The following is an 18,836-nucleotide window of genomic DNA, read 5'->3' on the forward strand; positions in this document are numbered from 1 at the left end:
ACAAATAGGACCAGAATACAGATTTACAAAGTTACTTAAAGATTTAAATGACCTTCAACTTATCAGTATTTAATGCAATTTGTGTTACTACATATGAAGAAAAAATAGTTTTCAGTTAGAAGAAGAATTGGTGAAACTTAGAAGCACGGGAGAGTGAGTCTATGATTAGTGGGACCAATACACCATTTTTCATGGAAAAGGGACATTCATTGAAAAACTTTCAGATTCCTTGCAAAAGACCATTACACTGTGAAATGGAGGCAGCAAACTATCCTTGCTCGTGGGCCTCTGTTTCATCCCTATCCCTATTTTCTTCTCCTGTTTTCACATCTCCAAAGCAACTCAAGGCTGGCATAGTAGAAAAGGACATTAACGATGGCAACTTTTATTCTTAGTTTTCTCTGAGTGTAATTTCTCATATATAAAAAAAAAGAGGAGGAAAATATACTGAAGTGAGGACTTCAAATATTTGATCTTCATAATACTACGTCCTTTTGTAAGTGAATACATTTGCATCCTACTTTTTATATCTGGGTAAAATTTGTTAAGACTTATCTACCTTTTTCCCATAGGTTATTGGGGTACAGGTGATATTTGGTTACATGAATAAGTTCTTTAGTGGTAATTTCTGAGATTTTGGTGTACCCATCACTGGTGTAGTATACACTGCACCCTATTTGTAGTCTTTTATCCTTCACCCCCTTCCACTCTTCCCCCGCAAATTCCCAAAGTCCATTGTATCATTCTTTTGCCTTTGCATCCTCATAGCTTAGCTCCCACATATCAGTAGAACATAAGACGTTTGATTTTCCATTCCTGAGTTACTTCACTTAAAATAACAGTCTCCAGACTTATCTACTCTTGAGAGCTAGACTCAGTCCCCTTCTTATGACATAATATGAGGCAGCAAGGTGTGGAGGAAGGCCTTAGATATTGAGAAAATTATCCAAATTGTGAAAGCTTCCCAAGAGATATCTAGTTCTAAGGGCCACATTTCTGGCTTCATGAAGATGACATCCAGGTGACTGAGAAATAATGATTTCATTTGTTTACATCATATATTTGATATCATTGGGGAGAAAACTCTGTTACATTTTATCACTCTGCTGCCTGTGATGAAAGCAGTTTGGAGTAGATTAAGGGTATACATAAGTGTATACTGTATTATTTATTTAATGTTTATGTATTTATTTATTTTTACTTTTTGAGACAGGGTCTCACTCCCAGGCTGGTGTGTGGTGGCATGATCATGGCTCATGGCAGCCTGGGCCTCTTGAGCTTAGATGATCATCCTACCTCAGCCTCCTGAGTAGCTGTGACCACAGGTGTGTGCCACTATGGTTGGCTAATTTTTTAAAAAGTATTTTTGTACAGGTTCTCAGTATATTGCTCAGGCTGGTTTCTACATCCTGTCCTCAAGCAATTCTCCTGCCACAGTCTCTAAAAATGCTGAGATTATAGGTATGAGCCACTGCACTCGGCCTTGTATACTGTTTTAGAGATAGCGTGGACAAGGCCCTTCTCTCAATAACCTAATATAGGATTACAGAAAATATTTAAACAATATATTAATAGTATAAGGTATAGAATTATATATAGAAATATATATAGATATAAATATAAATAGTATAGAAATAAATAAAACTAATAATAGCATCATATTCCTCACGAAATGGGAATAAAAAAGAAAGAGTAATCCCTTGCTTAAGGGGAGAGATGAGAAATTGTGTATTCCTATCGGAGATGAGAATTTAAGGCTGAGAAACTTCATAAACTACAAAAGCAAATTTCTCTTTTAGGTCATTAATAGAGCAAGATGCCCAGGGTGGCTGTGCTTAGACTGTGCGGCCCACCATTTTCATGCTTCCTTGGTCCCTGCTGCATGTTCACCTCTTTATTTTCCAAATAAAGGCCAGTCTGAGCCCCAGTTATGGACTTTGCTCTGCATTGGTTTGTTTTACATATATTTTCTCTCTTTATAGCTTTACAACAATCCTATGAGGTCATTGCCATAACCATTTTAGAGATGGATGCCCTGAGGTAAGAGGGTTAAAGGAATTTGCTCAGGGTTATACAGTTAATAATTGCTGAAATCAGGATTGGAACTAAGGTCAGTTTTCTCCAAGGTACATGCTCTTTCGATTATGCACTCTTACTTTGAATTGCGAGTCACCATCTGGCTTAGCAGCAAGATTAGAGGTTGGCACAATTACAACTGGAGTTTAAACATTATTTATTCATTTGCCATTGAGGCCTCTTGGATGACTTAGGTCTGATGAGAAAAAGACACAGCAATAACAACAATTAAGGGTATTGACATAAAAAATGAAGAAACACTTTCTTTCCATATGTTTCCACATATGTATTCTTATTTTAGTACTACTTTAAAAAATATTTAATAGACATTTGTTATATAAGGAAATTTACAACTATTGTGCTCTCTGTTTCATCTTATGACAATGGAGCCAGCTAAGTAATTTCATTTTAATTTCGATATAAATTTCAAGTGTGCAGTACAACTTGTTATGATTTTAAAAATGTTTATATATTTGAGTTCCCATTGATTGCTACCTTGTAATACTCAATGTTTCTACTACAGCACAATAATTTGTGTTGTAAAACTGCTTTAAAACTGTTAAAAACTGTTTTAGCACAAAAATTGTGTTAAAACAATTTTGTACAATTCATTATATAAAGTGGATTATTTCAGATATATATTTTTATGTCTGTTTAATGGAAAAAAGCTCATGACATTTGGTTGGATTATATGTGCCTTTTTGAAAATGAATATTTTCATAAAAACTTAAGTCTTAAAATGCACTTGGGGGGTAGATTAACCCCATCACTGTGAAGTGCTTAAGCACTCAGCCCACCTTCAAAGCAGGCTCATTGATTGTTGGAGTTATTGCAATACTCCACATCAGTACATGAGTTCTGAGAAGTAAATGCTTTCTTGAAAATAGCTTGAGTCAAGCACAAAAGCAAATGTTACCAAAATGGTGTCTAGGACCTTGTGCAGTCTCTAACTTTGCCTCTACTCCAGATTTGAAAGAAGATCAGAATTTTGCTGCATCCTCAAAAATAGCAAATACTATTCGTCCAAAACTAACAATAACAATTATATGACAAATGGGGAACACTGAAGATATACTGAATTCAGAAATAAGACAAATATCTAGTAAACACAGAGTCAATTGATTGGCCGAAGACAGCAATTAGCACTGTGCAGTTGCCATCCAGGGATTTTCAATTTCACACAGGTTCACAGGTTTCTTCTGTTTAGCTCTTTCTTTGGTTCTTCTGCACTTGAATAGAACCAATTTCAAAATTCATCTTCCCCGAACTTTAAGTGATCATCAGTGGTTACTTTCGGGATTGGTAGCAGGACCTACAGAAGTTCAATCAGCCAACAGAGCTTCAGAGCTGATTTTTTCCTGATGACCTATTGACCGAGCAGTAAGTGGACTTGATTTGTGTCAGCAGTTGCTTTATAATGAACACTAAAATGTGAACACCAAAAACCTGTTACCAGATTTCCAGTTAGTATCAGCCCCTATTGTGTCCTGTGAGAAATGATGCAGGCATACTGTCTTTAGTTTTGTTCATTGATTTGGAGAGGAATACACCTCTCATCTCAGAATTCTGTACATTCCTGCATTAGACATTCTAGAAAATCTGCACCATGTTTGATTCTAGCTTTCATTAAGAGAAAAACAAAAGAAGGGAGAGAGAGTGGCTGCATCCATATAATCAAGCTGATATAGGAAGAATGTCAGGTTGAATGATATGAAATATGTTTCACTTTCTATAATTGTTTAAAGTGTATTCATCAAATATGCAGAAAATTGACTTGTTGCCCGATCCTACTGGGGTTTGGAACAAAGACAAGTTGAAGGCACTAGAAAATATTTAGAAAAGTATATAGTAAACAATAATAACTGAATATTGACTGAAACGTGCCAGGGATATTGTATAAATTATCATACGTACTGCTTAGAGAAGCTAAGTACTGTTTGTACTTTGGCCTATGTGACAAGAGGCTGATACCTCTTGCTTTTACTTTGAAATGGTTAGGAGAACAAAACAATATCAAGTATAGCACCAGAGGGAACGGTGACTCACACATGATATTTGATAGATCTAGGCATAAAACCTGAAGAGAAAGAAAAGAAATGTTATTTCAGACTGTACTATTTCTAGGCCATTTATGTGAAAAGTTAGTAAACTTACTAAGATTTTCATCACTGAAAAAATACCAAACGAATTAGTAACGAAGTGTCAAAATGATTATATGTTTGAATCAATTTTGCAGCAGCAATAATACAAATTCTGGCAAAACTTTTGGACCAAAGGAGAATGGTTGATTTTTTTTTTAATAACAGCAAAAATGTAGCCTTCATATAGTGACAGCCTAATACAGTATGAGAAAGAGGCTTTAGGAAGAGATGAGTGGTGAGTGTAGTTAAATCCAACATCCATAACCTACTAGCTTTGTGACTTAATTACTTGGAAACTTCTCTGACGACTTAATCTTCTGACTAACCGAGATACATAACATTTATAACAGTAGTATTAGAAATAAAACAAGACATGTGAAATCACCTAGTATAATGTATGGTCTATTGTAAACACTCAATAAATGTTCATTTCTCTTCTCCTGTATAATTAAGCGAAGTCTATATCATTTGTAAGCATCTTGGATGTACTTAGCCAACTTTTTCACAATAATTTTGGTGCACAATTAATTCAAAACAACAAATAAATTTTCTACTTCCTTTACAAAATGTTACCTTTTTTGTAACATTTTATGAACTCTTATAAAAATGTCTAATTGGTCAATTTTGCATTGGTCTCTTTATCATGTTTGTTTTCTGTCATAAAGTACATTTCTTCAACCCTTGTCTCTTCTCCACATAATGTGTCCTAATAACCTTAAAAAAAATTCTGAAATTCTAAACTACCAGCTAAGATGAGCCTTTCATCAGCAACCCAGAAATTTAGTAGAAGAATGACATATATTTAATTACATCTCAGTCCTCTCATCTGTATTCAAAACATCTGCAGCGATTACAAACCAGTAATGTGTCATTTAATTATTTTCTTATTCCTGCAAAGGACCCTCACAACTCATGGTAGGCTCCCTGGTTTTGGTTAAAATGAATTTATTCTTATTTTTTTTAATATTTGCCATTGGAGAAAATGTTTAAATTTATCTGAGTACTTCTTAATTTAATTGTAAAAAGAATATTTGCTATTCAATCAGATTTCACTAATTTGAACTTGAGAGCAAGATTTGCTATTCAATCAGAGTTCACTAATTTGAACTTGAGAGCAAAATCCTCATGTCTCCAATCATACCACAGAAAGAGCTGCTTGTAAGGAAAAATAATTTGAGACAAGGATTAGCTCATTGTAACCACAGGGAAAGAGACAACCAGACAAATCTTATTATTTGGTCAAAATTTCCTCAAGTGGAGGAATTTCTTAACAATAAAGAAGAGTTCAGGAAAGCAAGTCTTGATTACATCATCCATTTTTTTCTTTATTGGTGAAAAAAAAAATCAGAGTGACACAGAAATTAGTTACGTATAGCTGATATACTGGGAATTAACCAATCATTTCAGAGTACGATCTGTAATGGACAATATTTGATTCCAGTTATATATTAGAATGGATGCTTTTGACAAGTTATACCATTTAAACAGAATATATATGTATATATATTTTCAGAATACATATATTTGAACAGAATGTATATGTAACTTTTAAATGTATAAAATTATCATTTGTTATTGAAAATAATACATACATATACGTGACAAGAGGCCGATACCTCTTGCTTGTGAGGTGATATTTCAGTGTAGTTTATGTATGTATTATTTTCAATAACAAATAATAATTATAAACATTTATGGGGTACAATGTGTTATCTCATTTATGTATATGTTGTGGATTGATTAAGCTAATCAACATATCAATCATCTCATATACTTACCATTTTTTTGTGTGCAATGGATCTCAAAAACTAATTGCTCTTATCAAACAGGAATCTTATACCCTTGACCAACATCTCCCCATCCTCATTGCTGAGTCTGGCTTTTTTGGATTTCACATGTAATCGAAATCATGTGATATCTGTCTTTCTGAGCCTAGCTTATTTCACTTAGCCTAGTGTTCTCCAGATTAATGAGTGATGTCACAAATAACAGAATTCTTTCCTTTTTTAAGGCTGAAAAGTATTCCATTGTATATACACTAATATTTCTTTATTCATCTGTCACTTAGGTTGATTTCATCCTTTGGCTATTGTGAATAGTACTTCAATAAACATGAGAATGCAGATATTTCTTCAATACACTGATTTCATTTCCTTTAAATATAAACACAGAAGTGGATTATATGGTAGTTCTTTCTTTAATTCTCTGAGGAGCCTCCATGCTGTTTCTATAAATACTGTACTAATTTACATTTCCAAAATAGGATGCAAGTGTCTCCACATTCTCATCAACACTTGTTATCTTTTGTCTTTTTGATAATAGCCAAACTAACATGTGTGAGGTGGTATTTCATTGTAGTTTAAATTTTCATTTCTCTGACGATTGGTGATCTTTCTATATATTTGGCCATTTGTATGTTTTCTGTTATGAAATGTCTATTAACATCCTTTGCCTTTTTAAAATCAGGTTAATTATTTTCTTGCTTTTAAGTCTTTTTGAGTCAGAAGAAATTTATGTTATCAATTAAGTTGATTCTGATAAACTATGGCAGAGAGAAGTTGACAGCCAGTCTCCCTAAGGGCATCTTCCCAATATCCTAATCTTTCCTTTCTTTGGTTGCTTCCTTGGTCTACTCAATGAAAGAAGAACTGTTCTCAAATGAATAAATCTGACATTACTATGCTTTCACTGTAATGAAGTCTTTGTTTCTATACATGTTTGTTTGCATGCATTTATATTCTTGTGAGCACAATATTTAAATATATAATAAATGTATATCATATGTATATGTACATTTGTATATATATACACACAATAAAATTGAGTTAAAATAAAAAACATATAAAACAGAAGGAAAACATAAGTAGAATATTAGAATAGTATCAGAAAAGATTCATACTGTTGCATGTCAACACTGAGAAAAAAACTCAGTCTTGACCTTTCCAACAGCCAAAGCAAAGGGTAAAATGTTTGTCACAATATCTAGTAAGAAAAGTATTTGAGTAATTGATTACTTTAAATCTGACTTTGATAATGTAAGAAAAGTTCTTCTGTAGGCTAAATGTCACTAAAGTAAACACAATATTTAATTTCCTTTAGGAGTTTATTTGCTACTTCCTCAACTCACAATAAGATGATAAAATAAAACTTAAAACGATTTTGTAAAAGTGTGTCCCAAACTTTTCAGATGATAATAAAATGTGCTTCTTATACATTCAGATTCCCAGGTTCTGTGCTAAACCTATGGAATCAGATACTCCAGGAGAGAGGTTTGAGATTCTTTATTTTATTATTGTATTTTATTTCAAAAAATCATATTGTAATTACGAGTTCTTTTATGTCTTTGTTATATTTGTAGTAAAATTGAACTCCATTTTATTTTGGTTCCACTATTTATTACCTGAGTGGTCTTAGACCAATTATTTTGCTTCTCTTAGATGTATTTATAAATTTACAGAGCCACATGTAACTCATAAAGTTGTCATGGTGTTGAAATGACACACAGAAGGTGCAACTCAGGTAAATAGTAAATAGTTTTTATTCTTATCTCTATTTCAAAAACACCTCTGTTTCCTTTTAAAGAAATGTTTGACATTGCTAGAGATCACTATGTAATCAGACTGCTCTTTTGGATCTTCAGATTACACTGTGTGAACAAATGGATTGTTTGCTTTTAAAGGCAGCAATAATAGGTCTTGGACTTGGGGACCTGTTCTACTTTAAAATATGCTGACTTATTGTCAATCACAATTTTCAGACATCCTTGCCTCATATTTTGTGCAGGATACATAATCATTTCTAGTATCTCCTTAAGTCAGGCCCTACTTTAAATGAAAAGATCAAATCCTTTGGCTCTTAATCCATATGCTTTATTTTTAATAATGCATGAGCTCCAGATAAGTGCAAGATCTCTGTCTAGGGATTTTACACTGAAGGTATATTTTCAGCTTTCAATACAACTCAGTGATATAGATATTATTTTCTATATCATTTTTCATATGAAGGTACTAAGGCATAGGGAGTTTGAGAGATTTCCTCAAGGTCACAGAGTTGCTGGTGACAGAGTTTTAACTGATCAATTTGTCTGGCTCCGACTCACTGTTTCCTCCAGGAGGACATGCATTTATTTTTTCATTTTTCATTGTGGTAAAATACACATAAAATATATCATCTTAACCATTTTCAGTGTACAGTTCAGTGGTATTAAATACATTCATAATGTTGTGCAAACATTACTACTATCCACCTTCATCACTCTTTTCATCTTGTAAAACTAAAACTCTGTGCCCATTAAACAATAACTCACCATTCTCCCCTCCTTGAAGCCCCTGGCAACCACCATTTTTTTGTATACCTATGATTTTGACTACTCAAGGTACCTCATATAATTGGAATCATTCTACATTTGTCCTTTTGTGACTGATTCATTTCACTTAGCATAATGTTCTCAAGCTTCATCCATGTTGTAGCACATGTGAGAATTTACTTCTTTTTATAAGCTGAATAGTATCCCATTGTATGTATACACAATATTTTGCTTATCTCTTTGTTCATTGATGGGACAGTCAGGTTGCTTCCAGAATTGGTGTTATTTCTTCTTTAAAGGTGTAGATTTTACCATTGAAACCATGGGGTCCAAGGCATTTCTTCATTAGTTGATTTTTGGTTACTGATTCCATCTTCTCACTAGTTATAGGTCTATTCAAATTTTCTGTTTCCTCTTAGTCTTTGTAGGTTTTGTGTTTTTAGAAATTTGTTCATTTCATCTAAATTATCAAATTTGTTGGCATACAATTTTTCATAATACTCTTTTGTAATTATTTTTATTTCTGTAAAATCAGTAGCAATGTTCTCACTTTTATTTTTGATTTTAGTAATTTGAGTCTTCTGTTATATTTCTTAGTCCCTCTAGCTAAAGGTTTATCTAGTTTGTTGATCTTTTCAAAGAGTAAGCATTTTATTGATTTTATCTTTTTAAGTGCTCTATTTTATTTACGTCTGCTCTAATCTTTATTATTTTCTTCCTTTCGATAGCTTTTGGGTTCATTTGTTCTTTTTCTAGTTCCTTAGGTTGTTAAGTCAGGTTGTTGATTTGAGTTCTTTCTTGTTATTTAATGTAAGCATTTATAGCTATGAATTTCCTCCCTTACCACTTCTTCCACTGTGTCCCATAAGTTTTGAAATTCTGTATTTTCATTTTAATTCATCTTCAAATATTTTCTAATATCCCTTGTGATTTTTTCTTCTATTCATTGACTGTTTAAAAATGTGTTGCTTAACATTCACAATTTTGTGAATTCTTCTGTTCTACTTCTGTTACTGACTTCTCCTGTTTGGTAGGCACAGATACATTTTATATTTATCTTTTTAAATCAGTTGAGGCTTAATTTGTGACCTAACATATGGTGTATCATAGAAAATGTTCTATGTGCACTTAAGAAAAATGAATATGATTGTTATCATTGGATAGAGTGTTATGGATATATCTATTAGTTCTAGTTTGTTTATTATGTTATTGAAATCCACTGTTTCTTCACTTATCATTTTTCTGGTTTTGCTAACCTATTGAGGGTGGGATAATGAAGTGTCCTACTATTATTGTAGAACTATTTCTTCCTTCAATTCCATAAGTTTCTGCTTTACATATATTGATGGAATGCCATTAAGTTCATGAATATGTATAGTTGTTATATCTTCCTGCTGTATTGAATGTTTTATTCCTATATTATGTCCTTCATATCTCTTAACCTTTTTAGATTTATAGTCGATCTTGTCAAGTATTAGTATAGCCATTCTTTCTATCTTTTGGTTACTATTAGCTTGGAATATATCTTTCCATCTTTTCACTTTCAGTCTATTTGCATCTTTGAATCTAAAGTAAGTCCTTTGTAGACAACAAGTAGTTGAATTATGTTTTTGTATTCATTGTGCTCATATCTGTCTTTTGATTGAAAAGATTAAGCAATTTACATTTAAAGCAATTACTAAAAAGGAAGGACTTTACTTTTGTCATTTTTCTATTTTTTATATTCCTTATACCTTTTTTCTCCTTTTATTGTAAATTATTGCCTTTTGGGGTTTTGGGGTTTTTTTGGTAAAGAAATATTTATGTCTTCCTTATTTTCTTTTGTATATATTGTATAGCTATTTTCTTTGTTGTTACCGTTACAATTACATTTAATATCTTAACATTATAATGTTCTAATTTTAATCTTTACATATTATTGACATTTAACTTCAATAATATGCAAACTTCTTATCCCTTAACAGTTTCATCTCCATTCCTTTTAGTTGTTTTACATTACAAAATTACAGTGTGTGCCCGAAAATGACTATTAATGCTTATCTTACATGTGTTATTCCTTAAACTTTGTCAGAAACAAAATGTATGTTTACAGACCAAAGTCACAATAATATTAGCTATTAGACTAATAATTGTATTTTAAAAATTTTGGTCTCTTAAATCACATAGAAAACTAAAAGTGTCGTTACAAACCATTGTTACAATAGTACTAGATTTTAAAATTTTCCAGGTATTCACTTTTGTGTTCTTTATTCATTTGACTCCAAGTTACTATCTAGTATCCTTTCAATTCTACCTGTAGGATTCCCTTAAGCATTTGTTGCAGGATAGGTGTAGTGGAAATAAAGTCCTCCAGCTTTTGTTTATCTGGGAGTGTCTTAATTTCTCCTTTACTTTTGTAGGGTAGTTTTGCCATTTATAGGATTCTTGGCTGACAGTTTTAGGATTTTTTTTCCTATTCTTTCTTACAGTACTTTGAATACGTTGACTTTTTACCTTCTAGCTTCTAAAATTTCTGAGGAAAAATCTTCTGATGATCTCATTAATGGTACTTTGTATGTAATAAATTGCTTCACTCTTGGTTCTTCTGAAATTTTCTCTCTTTTCAAATTTGATCATAATGTGTCTTGGTGTATCTTTGAGTTTATCTTACTTGGAGTTCATTGAGCTTCTTCAGTGTTTTCTTCATGTCCTTTATCAAATTTGGGATTTTTTAAATCTATTATTTCTTCAAATATTCCCTCTATCCCTTTGTCTCTCCCTTCTCTTTCTAGGACTCTTACAGTGCACACATTGGTTTCCATCATGGTGTCCCACAGTTTCCTTAAGCTCTATGCACTTTTCTTCAATTTTCTTTCTGATACTCATACTCATACTTGATAGTTTCCATAGTCCTGTGTTCATATTCATTGATTATTTTATATACCTGCTCACATCTGCCTTTTTGTTTTTGTTTTTGATTTTGTTTTTGAGACGGAGTCTCACTCTGTCACCCAGGCTGGAGAGCAGTTGCGCGATCTCGGCTCACTGCAAGCTCCGCCTCCCGGGTTCACGCCATTCTCCTGCCTCAGCCTCCGGAGTAGCTGGGACTACACGTGCCCGCCACCATGCCTGGCTAATTTTTTTTTTTTTATTTTTATTTTTGTATTTTTTTAGTAGAGACGGGATTTCACTGTGTTAGCCAGGGTGGTCTCGATTTCCTGACCTCGTGATCCGCCCACTTTGGCCTCCCAAACTGCTGGGGTTACAAGCGTGAGCCACCGTGCCCGGCCTCACATCTGCGTTTAAATGCCTTTAGTTAATTTTTTTTTTTTTAATTTTTGTACTTTTCAGCTACAGAAATCCATTTTGAAAACTTTTTAGGGCTTCGCTTTATTGAATATTTAATTTTCTTCTTACACTGTTTTCTTGACTTTTCCTCATCTTCTTTTAGTTCTTTGAGAATTTTTAAGACGGTTGTTTACAAGATTTTGTCTAAGAGACTAGCCATCAAGTCTTCTTTTAGGAACACTTTCTTTTGATTCATTTATTTTTTTTCTTTGAATGCTCTATACTTTCATAACTTTAATACACCTTGTGAATTTTGTTGAAAATTGACATTTAAATATAATAAGGTGGTAAGTCTTGAAATTAGATTCCCCCATTCCCTCCTTTTTGCGGGCTACCTGTTGTTTTGTTTGTTTGTTTGATTATTGTATGCTGTTTCTGTTCTAAGGATAAGCCTAATGGGTTAACTGAAGGCCTTCTCAGGTTTTTTCTGTGCCTGAGTCTTTCTCTGGACGTGCACAGTCACTTAGTATATGCAGTTGATCTTTTTGTCATTACTTTATTTTAGAATGATTCCATAACTTTGCTATTATGAGTAATGGAGCAGTAAGCATGCGGGTGCAGGTTTCACTTTGATATATTGATTTCCCTTCCTTTGTATAAGTAGCCAGTAGTGGGATTGCTGGACCATATGGTAGATCTATTTTTAAGTATTTTGATAAACTCCTTACTGTTTTCTGTAATGGCTGTACTAACTCACATTTCTAACAACACTGATGAGAATTCCCTTTTCTCTGCATTCCTGCCAGCATTTATTTATTTTCTCTTTGATAGTAGCCATTCTAACCGGGGTAAGATGATTTCTCATTGTGGTTTTGATTTTCATTTCCCTGATGATTAGTCATGTTGACCATTTTTTCATATACCTGTTGATGATTTGTATGTTGTATATGTTTCATGTACCTGTTGATGACTTCTTTTCAGAAATGTCTATTTCAGATCCGTTGCCCATTTTTGTATATGGAGTTGATTTTTGGTATCAAATTGTTTGAGTTTCTTGTATCTTCTCTATATCTGTCTATTGTCAGATGAATAGCTTGCAAACATTTTTTCCCATTCTGCAGGTTGTCTGTTCATTTTGCTGATTGTTTTCTTTGCCATGCAGGATTTTCTTTAGTTTAATACACTCTCATTTGTCTCTTTTTGATTTCTGTTGCCTGAGGCTTTAAAGTATTAACCATAAAACCATTGCCTAGACCAATGCCTTGAAGTATTTTCCTTATGTTTTCTTCTAGTATTTTTATAGTTGCAGGTCTTACATTTAAGTATTTAATCCACTCTTAGTTGATTTTTGTATAGAGTGAGAGATAGGGATCTAGTTTCTTTATTTTGCATATGGATATCCAGTTTTTCCAGCACTATTTATTGAAGAAGATATATTTAGCCCAATGTATGTTCTTGGTGAATTTGTAGAAAACTAACTGGCAATAAATACATTAATTTATGTCTGGTTTTCTATTCTGTTTCATTGGTCTGTGTGTCTATTTTTGTACAATACCACACTGCTTTGGTTACTGTATCTTTGTAGTATATTTTGAAATTAGGCAGTGTGATGCTCCCAAATTGGCTCTTTTTGTTCAATATTGCTTTGGCTACTAAAGGTCTTTTGAGATTTTAGAATTGCTTTAGCAATTTTAGAACTGCTATTTCCGTTTTTGTGAAGAATGCCACTGGTATTCTGTTAGGAATTGCATTAAATCCCTTGATTGTTTTGGGTAGTGCTGTATTTTTAACATTATTAATTCTTCTGATCCATGTGTATGAGATGCTTTTCTTTTGTTTGTGTACTCTCCAATTTCTCTCTTCAGTGTTTTATAGTAGTCTTCATTTTAGAGGTCTTTTACCTCCTTGAGTAAAATTATTCATAGGTTTTCTTTTTTTTTAGCTACTGTAAATGAAATTCCTTTCTTGATTTCTTTTTCACCTGGTTTTTAGTTGGCATATAGAAATGCTACTGACTTTTGTATGTTGATTTTGTATCCTGCAAATTTACTGAATGTATTGGTGCTAAGTTTTGTTGTTGGTTTTCTTAGAGTTTTCTGTATATAAGATCAGGTTTTCTGCAAAGAGGGACATTGGCTCTGTCTTTTCCAATTTGGACGCCTCTTATTTTTTTTTCTTTTCTGATTCCTCTGGCTAGAATTTCCTGTATTGTATTGAATAAGAGTGGTGAAAGTTTGTATCCTATTCTTCTTCCAGTTCTTAAGGAAAAGGCTTTCACCCGTTTCCCATTCAGTATGGGTTTAACGGTGGTTTCGTCATATATGGCCTTTATTATGTTGAGGTATGCTAATTATTACCTAATTGTTGACTTTTCATCATGAAGCTAAATTGAATTTTTTCAAATGCTTTTACTGCATCTATTGAGATGATCATATTTTTGTGTTCTTCATTCTCTTTATTTGATGTATCACATACATTGATGTGCTTATGTTGAACCATACTTGTATCCATGGTATAAATCCCATTATATCACACTGTATTATCTTTTTCATGTGTTGTTGGATTTGGTTTGCTAGTATTTTGTTGAGGATTTTTGCATCTATGTTTACCATAGTTCCTTGAGTTGCATTCTTAGGTTGTTTGCTTGAGAATAACCTAAACGTCTATAGTGTTTTTGTTGTTGTTATTGTGTCCTTTACTAGTTTTGGTATCAGGGTGATGCTGCATTCATAGATGAGTTTGAATTTCCTACTCTTCAATTTTTTGGGGATAGCTTGAAAAGAATTTATGTTAATTTTTCTTTATAAGTTTGGTAGAATTCAGTAGCAAAGCCATCTGTTCTGAGTTTTTCTTTGTTGGAATATGCTTTGTTATGAATTAAATCTTGTTACTTGCTATTGGTCTGTCAGGCTTTCTAGTTCTTCCTTGTTCAATCTTGGTAGGTGATAAGTATCCAAAAGTTTATTCATTTTCTCTAGGATCTCCTATTTATTAGTATACAATAGTTCATACTAGGCTCTAATGATATTTTATATTTTTGTGGTATCAGTTGTAATGTCTTCTTTATTTCCCATTTTATTCAGGTCTTCTCTTATTTTTAATTAGTCTAGCTAATAGTTTACTGATTTTGTTTATCTTTTAAAGATCAACTTTTCATTCTCTTGATTCTTTGTATTTTTTTTAAGTCTTGATTTCATTTAGTTTTGCTCTGATATCTATTTTTTTTCTTTCCTTCTACTAATTATGGGTTTGGTTTGTTCTTGCTTTTCTAGTTTGTTGAGGTGCATTATTAGCTTGTTTATTTGAGAACCTTTTACTTTTTTGATGTAGGCTTCTTTGTAATATATTTGCACCTTAGCAGTGCTTTTGCTAGATCCTGTAGGTTGTAGTTTCATTTTAATTTGTTTCAATATTTTTAAAATTTATCTTCATAATTTCTTTATTTATCCAATTGCCATTGAGGAGCATGTTGTTTAATTTCCATGTTTTTACACAGTTTCAGAAGTTCCTCTTGGTATTAATTTCTACCTTTATTTTATTGTTGTTTAAGAAGATACTTGATATTATTTTTACTTTGTTGAGGGTGTTGAGTTTTGTTCTGTGGCTTAACATGTGGCTTATTCTGGAGAATGTTTCATGTATTGATGAGACAAATGTGTATGTTGTAACTGTTGGAGTAAATAGTCTGTAAATGCCTATTAGGTCAACATGGTCTATAATGCAGATTAAACCCAATGTTTCTTTGTTGATTTCATCTACATGATCTGTCCAATGCTGAATTGGGGTGTTGATGTTTTCAACTATTATTGTATTGGGTTCTATCTTTCCCTTTAACTAAAGTAATATTTAGTTTATACATCTGGTGCTCTTATTTCGGTTGCATATGTATTTACAGTTGTTATATCCTTTTGCTGAAATGGCCCCTTTATAGTTGTAATATAACCTTTGTTTTTTTATTATTAATATTATTTTACTTAAATTATATTCTATCCAAGTATAGCTACTCCTGCATACTTCTGGTTTCCACTTGCATGGATTTTTTTTTTTTTTTTAATTTCTTCACTTTCAGTCTACCTGTGTCTTTACAGGTAAAGTGAGTTTTTGTTTGGCAGCATATAGTGGGATCTTATATTTTTAATTCATTCATCCAGTCTATATTGTTTAGTTGGGGAATTAAAAATATTTATAATTAATGTTATTATTAATATGTGAGGACTTACACCTGCCATTTTGTTAATAGTTTTTTTATTGTTTTATATATTTATTTTCTTCTCTTCCTTTTTTGTTTACCTTTATAATTTGGTAAAGTTTTTTGTAATTTCATTTGACTCTTATCCTTTTTCACTTGTGTGCCTGCTGTACTAGTGAATTATATACTTCTATGTGATTTAATGATGGTAGATGTCAGCCTTCCACTTCCACAAGTAGGTCCCTCTTAAGTATTTCTTGTAGGGCCCATCTAGTCATGATGAATTCCTTCAGTTTTTGCTTGGCTGGGAAAAGCTTTATTTCTCCTTCATTTTGGAAGGATAACTCTGCTGGCAAGTTTTTATTTTTTCCTCTTAGCACTTTAAATATATTTTCCTTTTTATTCTAGCCTGCAGGGTTTATATGAGTAATCCACTGCTAGTCTAATGGAAATTTCCCCATACATCATTTGATGCTTTCTCTTGCTGTTTTTAGAATTCTCTCTTTGTCTTAGAGTTATGACACTTTGAGTATAAATGCCTTGCTGGAGTCCTTTGTTAGTTGAATATATCTGTGTATTTTCAAACTTTATCTAAATGTCTGTATCTCTTGCAAGACTTGGCACACTTTCAGCTATTTTTTAAATAGGATTTCTATGTCTTTTCGAATCTCTTCCTCTGAAGGAGAAAATTTGGAAATTTGGTTATTTTATAGTGCTTCATTTTTTATGTAGGCTATTTTCTTCTTCATTTTTTTTGTTCCTCTGAATAGGTCATTTCAAAAGACCTGTTGTCAGTTCAGAAATTATTTCTTCTATTTCGTCTACTCTACTGTTGAGACTTTCTAGTATATGCTTTATTTCATTTATGTTATTTTTTATTTCCAGGATTTCTTTTTAGTTTTTTTAAAAAATGATATCTAATACTTCATTAAATTTCCATTCAGATCATGAATTGTTTTCCTAATTTTTGAATTATTTACTTGTTGTCTTGAATTTCACTAAATTTTCTTAAATATTATTATTTTGAATGTTTTTGCAGGCATCTTATATGAATTTTTTTCTTTGGGATCTATTTTTGCAGAATTACCATGTGTCTTTGGAGGTTTCATGTTTCCTTTCTTTTTTATGTTTCTTATGTCCTCATGTTTCTATCTGTGCATTTGTTGTTGCAGTGGCTTCTTCCAGTTTTTTGGATTAGCTTTCTCAGGGAAATACTGTTTCCTATGGTTGTATCCTATAGTGTTGGTTGGTTAGGATGCTTTTGCTTTGATTCTAATGGGTTCAATAGTGTAGCCTCTATATGATTTGTTCAGCTGTCATTAACATCAGTGTTGTCTGTGAGTTGCTCAATGGATAGGATGCAGTGCTAGTGGAGGTTGTGGCAAGGTTTTTGCTGGGTACAGTGACACAGTTTAGGTCATTCCATGGGCACCAGTTGCAGTGATGGTAGGCCAGGTAGGTGAATCTTTGTTCCCCTAGGTAGCATGCATGGCCTTAGCAGTGTCAGTCGTGGCAGCAGGCTCAGCCTTGGGCCCCTGTGCAGCATGTACAAGTGCCAGCTTGGCAGCAGCAGAATGGGAAGACTGATTATCATGTCTGGATGGCACCTATAGGCATCAGTGACAGTCAGGGTAAGACTATCCTTATCCCTGTAGGTTTGCTTGTGTGTCAGTGGTAATGAGCAAGGCAGGCCTATCTCCAGACCCTCAGACAATACACATGGACAACAACTGCAGGTGAAGTAAGCTTTTCCTTAGGTCCCTAGAATGTGTGCATGTATAATGGAACTGGTAGACAAAGTGACTCGATTTCCAGGCCCCAGTATGATGCATGTAAGCACTGGTGACAGTGGTGTCAAGTGGCATGGACTTGTCCTCAGGTCTTCATATGGTGTGCACAGGTGCTTGCAGTAGTAGGCAGGAAAGGCCTGTTCTCAGATCCCAAAATGGTGCTAGAGTTTACCAGTCACTAGGCCCTAGAGACCTTGCTGCTGAAGGGGGCAGGTTTGCTATCTGTGGCAGCAGCCCTGGGCAGATGGTTCTGAGGCTCAAGTGAGCACATTCTTCATCTCCCTTTGTTCTGGGGGCAGCCTTACTTGTGCACTGCACTGCTCAGTCCCTTGGGTATAGAACACTGTGTAGGCTAGGGTCCTGGGGACATGGCTACATCATTGGGTTCAGTTGGAATTATGATGTTGCAGTCCTGCGGGTAAACAGTCGGGCTCGGGGGGATGTCACTGAGGCTCCAGGAATGTGAAGATGCAGGGTCTGCTGGGCTCCATGGCAAAACATATTATAGTGGAGATGCAATTTCAAAATAGTACAATGCCACAGATGCTTAGGTCTCAGGGGTTGTGTGGAACCCCAGTACAAACTTCGTCTCTAGAACAATGCCATTGCATGGTCTCCAGGCTGCTGCCTACACTAGTCTCAGGGCACACAAGGACTGAAAAGCTCTACTGTGGCTAGGATTGTAGGAGTCCACATGGACATGTAGCCCACTGGAGATCTCTTACTTACCTTTTCACCACGTTGGAGAATTCCTCCTGGCCTTAATCTGGTCCTGGCCAGGTCAGCTAATTTGCTTCCATCTCCTTCTGTGATTCAAAAGTTCCCTGCCACTTCCCTGCTGAATGTCATTTTTCTCTCTTAGAAGTTCTACTTGATGTGTGGTTATTTATGTACTCCTTTGGTACTTCTTTATGGAGGAGGTGAGTGCTGGGCACTTCACATCTGCCATCTTAAAGCCCCTGCACAACACCAAACAGTTGCTTTTGAATTTTGCAGTCTTTGATGTCTGGATCCTAGACGAGGAAAAACAGAAAAATTAAAATGAACTAGAAATACCATTTGACCCA

The sequence above is a fragment of the Pongo pygmaeus genome, chromosome 11 (genome assembly GCF_028885625.2).
Source record: "Pongo pygmaeus isolate AG05252 chromosome 11, NHGRI_mPonPyg2-v2.0_pri, whole genome shotgun sequence".
Taxonomy (NCBI): Eukaryota; Metazoa; Chordata; class Mammalia; order Primates; family Hominidae; genus Pongo; species Pongo pygmaeus.